Source organism: Anomaloglossus baeobatrachus, chromosome 1, assembly GCF_048569485.1.
Source record: "Anomaloglossus baeobatrachus isolate aAnoBae1 chromosome 1, aAnoBae1.hap1, whole genome shotgun sequence".
Lineage (NCBI taxonomy): Eukaryota > Metazoa > Chordata > Amphibia > Anura > Aromobatidae > Anomaloglossus > Anomaloglossus baeobatrachus.
The window spans coordinates 555,854,233-555,868,470 of record NC_134353.1 but is presented as its reverse complement, the minus strand read 5'-3'; the positions used below and the strand labels follow the sequence as shown (position 1 = coordinate 555,868,470).

Here is a 14,238-nt window from a genome sequence, read left to right as displayed (position 1 = left end):
TAATCGGTTTGTGTGAAAAAGGTGTGCTTAAATATTAGATTGTATTTACTGAAACTTAATGGGAAAAAAGAACTAGGGCTTCCAGATAATTCTTTTTGTTGAATTCATTATGCCATTTGTGCCAATTTTTTTGCAGAAAATATCAACACAAATTTTGGCACCAACCTATTTTCCACAGAAAAATGTGAAAAAAAATAAATAAAAAATTCTATTTACTTAGCTCTTACCACATTTTTAACAAACAAAAGTATGGGGTTTACTGTAATGGAGCATGGCAGACAATGCCCAACAGATATATAGTTGTTTACCAGACATCGGCATAGATTATAGCAGAAATCTGTCAGGTGAAAGATGGTATAGATTTCAGTTTGTGGTGCACGGAAAGACCAAAAGGTACCAAAGAATTGCATGTCTATAAAAATAAATGTTAACGTCAGTCTCTGTAACTTACTCCTATTTTACCTTGCTAAATCCTGAATATAGTGAATTAACCCCTTCGATACCGAGGACATGCTGGTACGCTCTAAGTCATGTCGGGGAAATCACTGATGGCTGGTGCGGTGATCCCTACACATGTGTGTTGATTTGAACAGCTAACAGGCATGGGTGGATTTGCGATCCACCTGTACTTGTTAGTCCTTTGGATCACTTTGTCAAAATATGACAGTTTGATTTAAATGGCCACGGCGGGGAAGGCACTGTTCCCCTCCACCATCAGAGGCCCCGTGATGCGATCACATGGAGTCGATGGATGCCATGGCAGTGATGGGTCATGTGATGACTCCTGTTGCTATCATGACAATAATTCCTGTTAGGCCTGCAACACACATCTGTGCCTCCGGTACGTGTTTGGTACGTTTTTACACATACCGGAGACACGGAGAAACGTTGACCAATGTTACCCTATGGTAGATGGCACACACACGTAAAATCACACGGAACGTGTGTCCGTGTGGTAAGTACGTGTGTGCGTTTTTCCACACGATCGACATGTCCGTTTTTGGCCATCAACATGCAGGCACGGACCCGCTAAAGTCAATGGGTCCGTGCCTGCATGGACGGCACACGTAGCAGGTCCGTGTTCAGCACGTACCGTCCATGTGCGTTTTTAATCCAAACATCAGCAACATTTGTTTCCAATCTATCAGGTCAAATGTCAAGTTATCAAATGTCCTGATGTTTCAATTGGTGATGCACAAGGCCAAGGATGTTGTCAAAGGACGTTATGGTTATATGGCAGTATGCTTGAAATTTTGGCGGGAATTTGCGCATTTCACCATAAAGAATGTTAAAATGTCCATGCGTTTTCCTTAGCTTGACAAGGGGGTGGATCCGCATCCTTTTTTAACAGGTGGTTCATAATCGAGCATATGTCGCCTAACACCAAATCTCCTAGATATCAACCATAGCAAATACATGCTTGCTTCATTGGAGAGAGACATTTTGGTGTCTGTATAATGAGTGGTAGAGCCAGAAAACAATGATTTGAAATGTTTTTAACCCTTATACACCGATGAGGGACGGAAATTGACCAATTAACAACACCAGGATCTCATGATGAAGGAATAACAACGTAATTTGGGTAAGAATGCGGATCTAAAAAAACGGAAGTCACACAGACAGCACACGTATGTATTTTATGCCAATACAGACATTCCACATGTACACACTGCAAGCATACGCCATCACATGGATGTCATACGTACCGGAGAAACGCCCATAAAAAACGGAACATGGACCTGAAAAACGGAACGTGTCACACGTACGTTTTTTATGCGGAAGTGTGTTTTAGGCCTTAGAGCTAATGGAGGAATGCTGCAGTTTTGCTGATCAGAGCTGTGCAGATCTGATAAACAGAAATGAACATGCAATCAGAATGCTGTTCCTTGTAGTCACCTAGAGGGATTAGTAAAATAAAAAAAAGTAAAAAAAGTTTTAAGAAATAAAAAAAACCTTAAAAAGTCAAATCACCCCATTCAACGTATTGAAAATTAAAATATACACAAAATCTGAAACGCCTGATCTATAAAAATATAAAATCAATTATTCGGATCGTTAAATGCTGTAGGTGCAAAAAAATTCCAAACGCCGAAATATTTTTTTTGGGCTGTTGCAAATTTTGTGCAAAATGCAATAACAAGCGATCAAAACGGTGCAGCTGCACAAAAATGATACTGTTAAAAACGTCAGCTCAAAACGCAAATAATAAGCTATCACTAAGCCTCATATTCAGAAAAATCAGAACACTAGAGGTCGTGGAAAATGGCACAAAAAGTGCACCACTTTTTTTGGACAAATTTCTGATTTTGTTTCACCCCTTAGATAAATGTAAACCTATACATGTTTGGTAGCTGCAAACTCATACTGATGTAAGGCAACACACCAACACATCAGTTTTACCATGTAGTGAACGGGGTGAATAAAATACCCCCAAAGCAATTGTGCAATTACATTTTTTTACAATTTTTCGGCACTTGGAATTTTTTTTTACCATTTTCCAGTACAATCTATGGTAAAGCTCATGGTTTCATTTAAAAGTGCAACTTGTGCCACAAAAATAAGCCCTCATATGGCAAGATTAATGGAAAAATAAAAAAAGTTACGGCTCTGGGAAGAAACAAAATGAAAAATGAGAAATTGCCCGGTCTTGAACGGGTTAATAATCATTACTAGGGTTCTACCATGTAATACTACACTCCAAATCTATTGGCTCATATTAAAAATTTCAGAAGCTCTAATTTACAGTTGGAGTTTTTCTTTGCGGTTAGATGTGTAGTGATATTTTGTTGGACATTTACAGTATGGAGTCATTGCAAGGAAAGATGCTTTTAAATGTGTTCTGCCATATTACTGTGCATTAGGGCATCTTTATCCACAGCATCATCATCCTAGCACCAATAGCTTACTAAAATTCCCTATTTAATTTCAGTTACTTTCTTATGAATAGGTATAATATTTTGGTTCCAGAATTTCCCTATGTTTATGGCATAGAGTGGGTGAAATAAATAACCTATGTGGATTGGATGGGTTGTTACCGACATCTGGTGATAAATTCATCTCAAAAGCAGCTTTAGAAATACATTTACTTAGAAAATTGGTGACTTGTTCAAAACTTATTTTACCCGAGGATATGAAAAGATGTAGATGAAGGAAAGAGTTAAGAGTTCATTTTAGAACACACGTAGAATATATGTCAGTGCATAGCATTATACCATAATCTTATTTGCACATTGTTAAAGATAATATTTCACAGTGTTAAATTAAACATGTAATGTTATTAATTGTAATGTAGAAGACTGAACAATCTTAGTACTTTTCAGTCAACAACCTCTAAATCTATTCCTTCACCATAGTGATTTAAAGGGTTCAGTCTGTCCATATGTAAAATGGCCAACCAAGTGGGTGTCTAGGGATTTCCAGTCTGGAAATGTTTTCGTGATTAACATAAACATTTTGTTGTTGCTGTTACTTAGCAGTTTCAACGTAACATGCTTTGTCAATGTGCAGTGATGAATTGAATCAATAAGTGAAGTGATTACTGCCCGCACCAATAAATCACTGGACAAAGCAGTTGATGTCATTCTTTTTCATTAGCATTTACTTATTGGTGAACTCCTGACATGTCTCCTTCAGAGTTCTCGTAGAGTGTCAAGGGCTGATTGTCTGGGAATCCACATTTGTTTTATGATGAAGCTTGAACAATTGTGCTGTTTTATACACTTATTCATAGTCTCCGAGGGATCTGCTACAAAGGCTTTGTCTTGAAGATGTCAGATGGTGTCAATGTTTGCTACCTCTGGTTTCATGGTGGATAAGATAGACAATAATCGACACTGGAAGTCACTTGCTCTTACAAGATTAAACATATGACAGATAATGAATTTCTACTAATTTCATAAATAATGGATGAATATTGTTTTACAACTATTTTATCTATCCATCTATCTATTCATCTATCTATCTATTATCTATCTATCTATCCATCCATCCATCCATCCATCCATCCATCCTCTATCTATCTATCTGCAGAATTATATATATATATATTATTCTGCAGATAGATAGATAGATAGATAGATAGAGGGATAGATGGATGGATGGATGGATGGATGGACAGATAGATAGATAGATAGATAGTATAATAGTATAATATAGATATTATATTATCTGTACAGTACAAAAACACTGTATATAGATGTGCATTATTTACAACACACAGGTGAAAATTTAGCCTTCCACACTCTCCATATCATCAAGGGCAATAAATGTTCTGATTTGGTGTTTGACTACAGCTCTTTAGGTAAAATATTGCTGTTTAACCCCTTGCCAAGGTAATCCTGCAAAACTGCTTGTCATGAGAGCTGAGCATACCAACGTGGAAATTTGGGTTCGCCATGTTCAACCGGACTTTAGATAAAGTTCAGTTTGGAACCTGGACCTGACCTGAACTTGTTTCTGGAGCCCGAACCCCATTGGAAGTCAATGACTGGGCAGTTTGGCTCTCAGCCTACACACAGACAGCCTTAAACAGAGCATTTCCGGGAAGGGAGGGTGGGTTTATTTTTTATTTTTTGGACACACTACATCCGAAAACATTGTTTCAATCTCCAGGGAAAGCCATTCAGTGACTGTATGCAGCTTGCAGTGTGCTGAGCAACGAGCGTACCAGAGCATACCAATGCTTCATTGAGTAGTTAACATACATACAGCACCTTAACTCTGAGCTCGAACACTGATTAATTAAAAGTCCATATTTAGTATGAACCTTGAACTTTACAGTTCTGGTTCATTCATCTCTACTTGTCAGCAATTTGGAGTTAAAATAAAATTCATTTAAGTTAGGGTCCACTGACCCAAGGTGTATCATCTGCCCTTGACCACAGACTAAAGATGACTGTCATGGACAGACTAGGGCTATCCACCAAGTTGGCAGGACCTCAAGAACCCTGAAACCCTTTAACCCCTATACAGGGATTTGGAATTACACAAGGTCCAGGAGATCGCTGCCTATGGAAGGCGGCAATCCAGGAAAGAGTGGTTGTCAGGCAGGGTCCAAACCATGAGGCATAAAGATGGACAAACCCAGGAGGCAGGAGCATAGTCAAGAAATCAGGCAGAGGTTAAAACCGAAGATGGCAGCGAGGTATATAAATGGCAGGCAGAAGGGTAGTCAGCAAACAAGCAGAAGTCAGAACACCAGAATCACTAAACATAATAGGGTGGGACAGAAACCAGGAATACAGAACTATGTCTGGCAGTGGTCAGCAGACAGGAGGGAGAATAAGAAGGGTGTGGTGTCTTCCTATTGGCTATAGCTGAATGATGGTAACTTCCAATGGAAGACACATGCCACCTACAGTCAGCCAGTGGTACTGCAGGTGCCAGGGAAACCCAGCTTAGTGGATGAATGGAGCCACTGGCACCGACTCCTCTCCCATACCCAGAATTATCCATGGCAGGAACACGACGTCGCCTGGCAATTGGAGCAGATATCACAGGAGCAGACTCCGTTGAGGACATGACACAAGGTTTCTATAATATATCATTATCTACATGCATGATTTGTTGTGTCAGTTTAAATGTCAAAATTAAAAGTTGACAATGATTTATAATCTAGAAAAGTTTACATTTTTCCCAAGAGTTAGGAAGTCTGATGAAAAAAGGAAAAAATTGGTGAGAAAACAGCCTCATTTTTTCATAGCCTCATTTTTTCCATGGCACAAGCAATTATAATAAAAATTGTCATGTATGTTATCAAAGAACTACAGTATGTCATTACTGAGCCTTCTCTTTTCCGCCCCCTCTTGCAGCAGATCTAATAGCTCACTCATTTAGACATCCACCTAATATACAACCAGCTCAGGACAAGATATGGTCCTAGCCATTGACAGTGAGAAATCAAATTACAGCTGCCAATTAAATGTCTCTTACCTCATGTGCAGGCATGCAATAGCTTAGGTATCCATGGTTACAACCACTAGCAACTAACTCTCTCTATATGCATGGCCATAACCTTGGATACCTAAACTACTCTACTGTCATGCATATGAGGTAAGTGACATAGCTTTTGAGAAGAATTATACTACATTTCTAGCTAAAGGTATTTGCTAATATTCTTATTATTACACCTACTACATATAGGGGTAGGAATTTGGAGGTGGGAATACCCCTGTAAGACTTTAAACTTAAAATGAACCTGTCAGGTGCAATACGCACCCAGATCCACGAGCAGTTCTGGGTGCATATTGCTAATCCCTGTATAACCGTCCTTGTATCTAGTAGCATAGATAAAGAAATCTTTAGAAAAGTATTTCTAAAGATCCTGTATGATATGCTATTGAGCGCAGGGACTAATCGCAAGGGCGTTTGTTCCCCCGACTAGTCTGCTCTCTTAACATGTTAGCACCTCCACAGGGGCGTGCTAACATGCTATTCAATTTCCAGCATCACTGACAGTCATATTCAACCTGTGGCCATTGTCACCACTTCAGAATGATGGATTTAGGGTCAGTTTGCATAATTAGAAGTCCCAGCACTTATGGTCATGTGCGCTAGACTTATCTGAAGCCTGGACACATAGTGCGCATGACCGGAAGTGCAGTGACTTCTGATCATGCACACTAACCCTAAACCCATGTCTGAGGAAGTGACAACAGACACAGGTACCTGAGTCACTACTGATGACACTAGGCATTGAATAGTATGTTAGCACACCCCTATGGGCGCACTAATATGCTAAAAGTAATGACTAGTCAGGGGAACTAACTCCCTTGTGATTAGTCTCTGCGCTCATTAGCATAGCATAAAGAATCTTTAGAAATACTTTTTCTAAAGATCTCTTTATCTATGCTACTAGATACAGGGATGGTTAGGCAGGGATTAGCAATATGTACCCAGAACTTCTCATGGTTCTGGGTGCATATTGGACCTGGCAGGTTCCCTTTAAGGGTTGCAGAGATTGTGAGTGCATCTTTGCCCTGGAATATAAGAAGATTAGTATTATTAAGAATATATAAGAACATATAATTGTGTGGTCTCTGTGAAAAACATTAAATTGCATGCAGGATCCTAAATCATGGTACATTTACACTGATTTTAAATTAAGGGACATTTACACTGAATGACAATCATGGCTAATACTTGTTTCTCGATAATCGTTCCATCTTAACAGGCTGCAGATCTTTTGATTTAAGTAAAAGATCATCATTCTCAGTAGCACATAATTCTGTCTAAACAATGCCTGCACTGCTGTGAACAATGGCAGCCTGGGCACCCTGAGTAATCCATCACACAATGTAAAGTACAGACTACCTGTGTTAAAAGGTTAAACAACCGCTGACCAGCAAACATGTTGCCAGTAATCATTTAACTTTGCACCCTTACATTTTTCTTTAAAAGTATTACAATAAGGAATTTGATGAACCTCAAGAATAAGGCCACTTATGTTGACTTATATACAAACAGAAATAATAAGTATATAAATTGCACTATTGTTACACAAATAAAAACATTAGGTACTTAAGCTGCATGTACACTGCAAGATAATCATAAAATCGTGAAGGAGTATTGTTAAAAATATTTGTTTTATGATTATCTTGCAAAGTAAACAGATCAACTGATAAACACGCACAATGCTCATTTATCAAGTAAAATGATCTATTCAGAACCATGGCAGCCTAGGAGTCTAGTACATATTGCTCACTACAAATTGTTTGCTCTGCCTGCCTGAGTCAATGAGCATTTAATTGACCGCTGAATGGTAAAAGATCAGCAGTCAGTTGTTGTATAAAGCCACCAGTTGGTCCATGTAAATTGACCCTTAGTTTACAATTTTGATCAAAACTTGCATGTCATCTACTAGGTGATCGCACTGAATGTATCTGTAAGTCTGTTAACTCACCTCTCTAGGAGCCTAATAAAGCCTAACAATAAGCCTCAAGTGAAATGCGGAAAGGATAGACTCTAAAAAATGCTTTACACGCTGCGACATCGCTCAAGAGATCTCGTTAGGGTCACGGAATTTGTGACGCACATCCGGTCGCTTTATCGATGTCTTTGCGTGTGACACCTATGAGCAATTTTGAATCGTCACAAAAACGGCCAAAATCGCTCATCGGGGACATGCCCCCCTATTCTCGAATATCGCTGCTGCTCAGTGTACAAAATAGTTTGTCGCTCCTGTGGCAGCACACATCACTATGTGTGACACTGCAGGAACGAGGAACATCACCTTACCTGCGGCCGGCCGCAATGAGGAAGGTAGGAGGTGGGCGAGATGTTACGTCCCGCTCATCTCCGCTCCTCCGCTTCTATTGGGCTGCGGTTCGGTGACGCTGATGTGATGTCGCTGTGATGCTGAACGAACTGCACCCTTAGAAAGGAGGCGGTTCGCCAGTCACAGCGACATCGCAGAGCAGGTATGTGCGTGTGACGCTGCCGTAGCGATAATGTTCGCTACGGCAGCGATCACACGATATTGCATGTTCGATGGGGGATGGTGCTTTCGCGCTCGACATCGCTAGCAATTGCTAGTGATGTCGCAGTGTGTAAAGCGGTCTTAACTCATTCCTAATTAAAATCTATCTGGGATAGATGAGTGATAAGTGGAAATGGGGTACACAACCCAAATGTACATTTCGGAAGAAACAAAACACAAGATCTGCACCCATATACTATTGACATTCTTATTCTATCCAGGTCTTTGTCATTAATTCAGAAATTCCATCATATAGAAAGCTATAAATTATGATTCCTATTAATGATAGGTTAAAAATATATTTAAATACATAAAAAAGAAATGGGGGGCTTGGGAAAGAAAGAGATCATTCTGAACCACTGTTATCAGTTCTTTCAAATCTTAAAAAAAACTCCTTTGTATCTGTCTGAAACAATAAGCCACGAAAGCTGCTGTTGATTAATTCAAAGCTTCACAAAGGATGAATAACATCAGGTTACACTGAAGTCTGGTCACATTAACACATACAATGTGATATCAGGCCACTTACACGAGTGGGCAAAATTGTTGGTACTCCTCCCTTAATGAAAGAAAAATCCACAATGGTCAAGAGAAATAACTTGAATCTGACAAAAGTAATAATAAATAAAAAAAACTATGGAAATGGGCAAATGAAAGTCATTGTTGAAAAAAATCATAAAAAGCCAGACTGGAATTTGCCAAACTACATGTTGACAAGCCACAAAGCTTCTGGGAGAATGTCCTATGACCTCAGAGATAGTGGGCACCGTAGGTTTCTTCCAATTAGAAGCTATAAGATTTCTAGTAACTAGAAATAAATGAGTTAGGATAGGTTTATATATATATGGTCAAATGTTTCTAAAATAAGTGAAAGCAGGGCCATTTGGGGAGTTACTTGAATTGTGGAGTTAGAAATCTGATTAATCAGACTAGAAATATTTTCCCAGAGACTCTTCAATCTGGGACAACTCCAGAAAATGTGGAGTAGAGTACCTCTCTCGTCGCCATCCCTCCAACATAAAGGGTACGTCTCTCTATTAAATTTAGCAAGTCTGCATGGAGGGAGATACCAACGCGAGAGATACTTTGATCCAACAGCTTTCCCTGCTTTTACCCTGCAATGATTTATCAATATTTGACATAAAGTATTCTCTGTTATCACTATATTTAGTATAGAAATAGTAAGGTAATTAAACAAGAACATGGGACAAGAAAGTGAGAGCTATAGAAAAATTATTCCCACGTGCAAAAATATATTTTATTAATTCCAATAATAAAATGTGACATTCACAACATTAAATCACGGTGTTCTCTTGATTTCATAAAATATAGCATATTCTCCCCACCCATCCCTGAGTATCAGGGACAGATTAACAGGATCCCAGTTGGACCCAATAAGAGATATTATATCACACACAAGCAATAGATATAGTATTACACAACAGACAGTTTGATACAGACAGTGTAGGCACACTATTCCTGTTAATAGGCCAATACTCAGCAATGTTCCACTATTTGGTCAGGATCATCAAAGCCATTCCAATTTTGTGGATCAGGTAGACTTGCTTGTTGGCATTAGTTTATTGTGCTTAGTTACACCGTCAGACACAGATAGTAAGTCTGGTGCTATTGCCTCTTCGCCTCGACCCGTTTCCCCTTTAGAAGGTTCCTCAGGAGGCTATAGATATAAATACAATGTATCAAAGATCCCACCAATAGATTACATAGTAAAACAACAAAACAAAAGATGCAGAGTACATACTTGCCCATAGTAGATATAATAGATAATTCTTTCAAAATAGGAGATGCATTTCCATGGAAAGCCCATCCAAAGATACTTCTGCCTAGATCACAGACAATGCTGCCAAAATTACACCCTCCAGCAGATCCAAGAGCTCCATGGGAATGCACATCCCAATGGGTTTTTTTTTACCCAAGTCCCCATACACCTGAATCACATTCACCATTAAGCAGTGAGGCTTGATGATTACACACCCACACTGCACATGTGCGGTCCACCTAGTAACGGAGGCATCATAATAAACACGTGTATTAGTGTTTACAAACTTGTGCGTGTGCGTGGGCAAGCTACGGTGCACATCCTGGATCAAAAAACAAAATGATGCGCACTCAGAGCGGCCCCGCGCCTGCGCATTATGAAGCTGATACACTGAAGCTCTTATAGACAAGCGCGCATGCGCTAGTCAAAGGCGCCGCCCCATCAACGAGCCAGAACCCGCGCATGCGCATACTTAAAAAATAAAGTAGATACTTCTTAAGTGCTCCAAATATGGAGAACATTCCCAGCCTCCAATAATTAGTACCGCACATGTATTTTTTACGATAGTAACTAGCTGTACAGAAGAGTATGGACTAAATAGTATAGACAAATATATACCCCGCAGAATTAGAAGGCCAAACACCACACCCATTGACATATATAAGTATAATAACAATCCCAGCATAGCAGCATGTGATCATACTTAGTTACAATCAAAAGGGGCAAAGTATCCAGATAATTATACATAATTGGGTCTGTCAATACAGACAATCCCCTGCTGGGATTTTTATGCTCATTTGAGTATGTAAGCAGGTTCTAATAGTACAATTATTTGAAAGCCATCAAACAGCTATGTTGGAAGGAAGCATGAAAAAATCATTTGTTCATTTAGGCCTTTTGGGGCCATTGACCCCATCCTGTAAATCTAGGCTGTCTCCCTTTGTAAGAGTATCCTATCAAAATTACCCCCTCTTACATTTGGTTTGACCAGTTCCATCATTACAAACTTAATCTGTTTCAAGTTGCCTCCATGCACCAAATTCATATGTCTCGCAATGGGAGTATCCCTCCCATTGCGGATATCCAATAGATGTTCTCCTATTCGCTTTTTAATCTCACGAAGGGTTTTACCCACATAGTCCAAGGGACATGAACAAGTGGCCTTATAGATGACCCCAGATGTATTGCAGTTCCCAAAATCTCTAAGGAAAAACTTTTTACCATTAGCCGAACTACTGAAAGACTTACACTGGTCAACATATTTACAAATACTGCAGATACCGCACCTGAAAAAGCCATAAATACGCCTGTCCAACCATGTACCCTCCGAACGTGGACTTTGATACATGCTATGGACCAAGTTGTCCCCTATAGTTCGCCCGCGTCTATAGGTGATCCCTGGATGGTCTGGGATAAATTTAGTCAGGTCAGGGTCTGCTTTGAGAATGTTCCAGTACTTCCTGATGATACCATACACACGTTCAGATTGAACGTCGTAGGTACCAATCATACGTACCAACTGGGAATCCGGCTGTATCGGTTTTGGGGTCATCAAGGAATGCCTATTCAGACAATAACATAGCCCAAAGACTGATTAAAAATCTATTTTGGATAGCCCCAATCAAGGAATCTACTAAAGAGATCAGTAGATTGAACCCTAAAGTCACTTTCCCTGGAACAGTTCCTGCGCACTCGCAGGAACTGTCCCTTGGGAATACCCCTCCTGAGTGGATATGGATGGTGACTATCCCACCTCAGGAGGGAATTTGTGGCTAAATGTAAATGTAAAATGTGGAGTAGAGTACCTCTCTCGTCGTAATCCCTCCAACATAAAGGGTACGTCTCTCTATTAAATTTAGCAAGTCTGCATGGAGGGAGATACCAACGCGAGAGATACTTTGATCCAACAGCTTTCCCTGCTTTTACCCTGCAATGATTTATCAATATTTGACATAAATTATTCTCTGTTATCACTATATTTAGTATAGAAATAGTAAGGTAATTAAACAAGAACATGGGACAAGAAAGTGAGAGCCATGATTAGGAAAGCTACTTTAGAAGCTGCCAAACTTCAGGGCTGAGAGTCTGTGATTCTAAAGTGCTGATAACAGCTCAGTAGAAGAAAAGGGCAGAGGGAGGTGATCATCTAACTGCTGTTAGGCAATCTCCTTTGAAACAAGCTGTACAGTGTGAAAGATAAAAGCTCTCAGATCATGAGAACAAAACCGAAAAAACAAGTCAATTGCTAACTTGCCTATTTTCATGTTGTCTAACTAACTAAAGCAATTTAAATAACATCAGAATGCTGGTACAGTTCAATGGGTGATGTTAGTGAAGGAGGATGTAACTTGCTTCAATGAAAGATTTTATTTTATCATTTATTAGATATAATTTTAGTAGAGAAAAAAGTGTAAAAGAAAAAAAAATACTGTGACTAACCTCATAAATGTGCCAATAACTAGAGAAGAGTGTAAAGTTTATGTGTAGTACAGTACCAGGCAAAGAGATTTTGACTAAACAATGGAATACCATGATCCTGCCTTGCTAGAAATTTTGATTCTGGATCATAACAAGATGTATGCATCCGTAAAGTGACAGTTTAGCTCAGAGACTAAGAGGGGATTATCACCACATTTATGGGATTATTCCATAATGCTCTCTCTCACATGTAATCGACATTTCAAATCTTTTTAAGTGACTGAATGAGAATAACATCCCAGACAGTGACATTTAGGATAGCTGTGTGGATTGATTTGTTTGCTCTGCTATAATGGTACTAATGGAAAGACTGGTTATAGTGGGAGGGGCTTACAAAGGTCATCCTATTTTTATCAATATTGAAGCTTATTTTGGGAAAATAGAATGTGGATTTTTGTATTGCATATAGAAAAAAGTAATTTCTAATAATATTGAGGATAAGATTCTTTTAACTACAGTCTACTGAAACACTTAGATGGCAAAGAAGTGACTTAATTCCTAGGTGACGTAATGACCTATTAAAATAAAACATGAATATGTGAAGAGAGCAAAATTATAATGAGCATACATATCTAGAAAATACATTTTATATTTATATACCAATATAGATTTTTATACAGAGTACACATAGATATATATATATATATATATATATATATATATATATATATATATATATATATATATATATATATATATATATATATATATAAAAATAAAGGGAACACTTAAACAGTACAATGGTATTTTAGTGTCCCCTTTGTTTTTTTGAGCAGTAGATATACTGTATATTGTAATTTGTGAAAGTTTTATTGTGGTGTGAAAAAACATGCTGCAAGGTAATGATACTTTAAAAAAATAGAAGTTTTGATGTATGTTTGATCTGCTGCACAAGGTTTTCTTTGCTGACCTCTTTATTAATGTTCCTCAAAATTGGCCATTTCTTGCTATTCTCAATGCTGAGATGTAAAGAGAGTAGGACAATGACCCCAAACATATAGTCAATGTAATATATCCAGCACAAAAGAGAAGAAAGATTTCTAGAAGTTATAATAGAGATGCCACATAGCTGTGGTCTCGATAGCATTATCTGGGATAACAGTGGAACCTTGGCTAACGAGAACAATCCGTTTTGGGAGTTTGCTTGTTAAGCAAGCTACTCGTTCCGCAAAGGAAGATTTCCCATAGGAAATCGTTGCAATGCAGACAATTCGTTCCACAACTTGTTAAATGTCCCATCCTGGTCCCGTATTGTGCCATTTCACACACGTACAAACACTCAGAAACAAACACACACAAACACGCACGAACACACACATATTATGATCACCTTACCTTCCGTTCCAGTAGCGGCAGACAGCAGAAGTTCCTCCCTCGTCGTGATGGTTGCCGATACACATCCTGTAGCAGCGAACTACAAGAACCATGAGGCCGGCGATGGAATGGAAGGTACACATATTATGCTCAGCCCACCTTTGGATCCATCGCCGGCCTCATGGATCTT

General features: G+C 38.9%; 1 protein-coding gene across 5 annotated transcripts in view; it reads left to right on the top strand.

Moving 5' to 3' along the window:
- Positions 1-14,238, top strand: part of LINGO2 (leucine rich repeat and Ig domain containing 2) — a 2,307,572-nt gene that overhangs the window by 1,150,648 nt on the left and 1,142,686 nt on the right. The window lies entirely within an intron of this gene.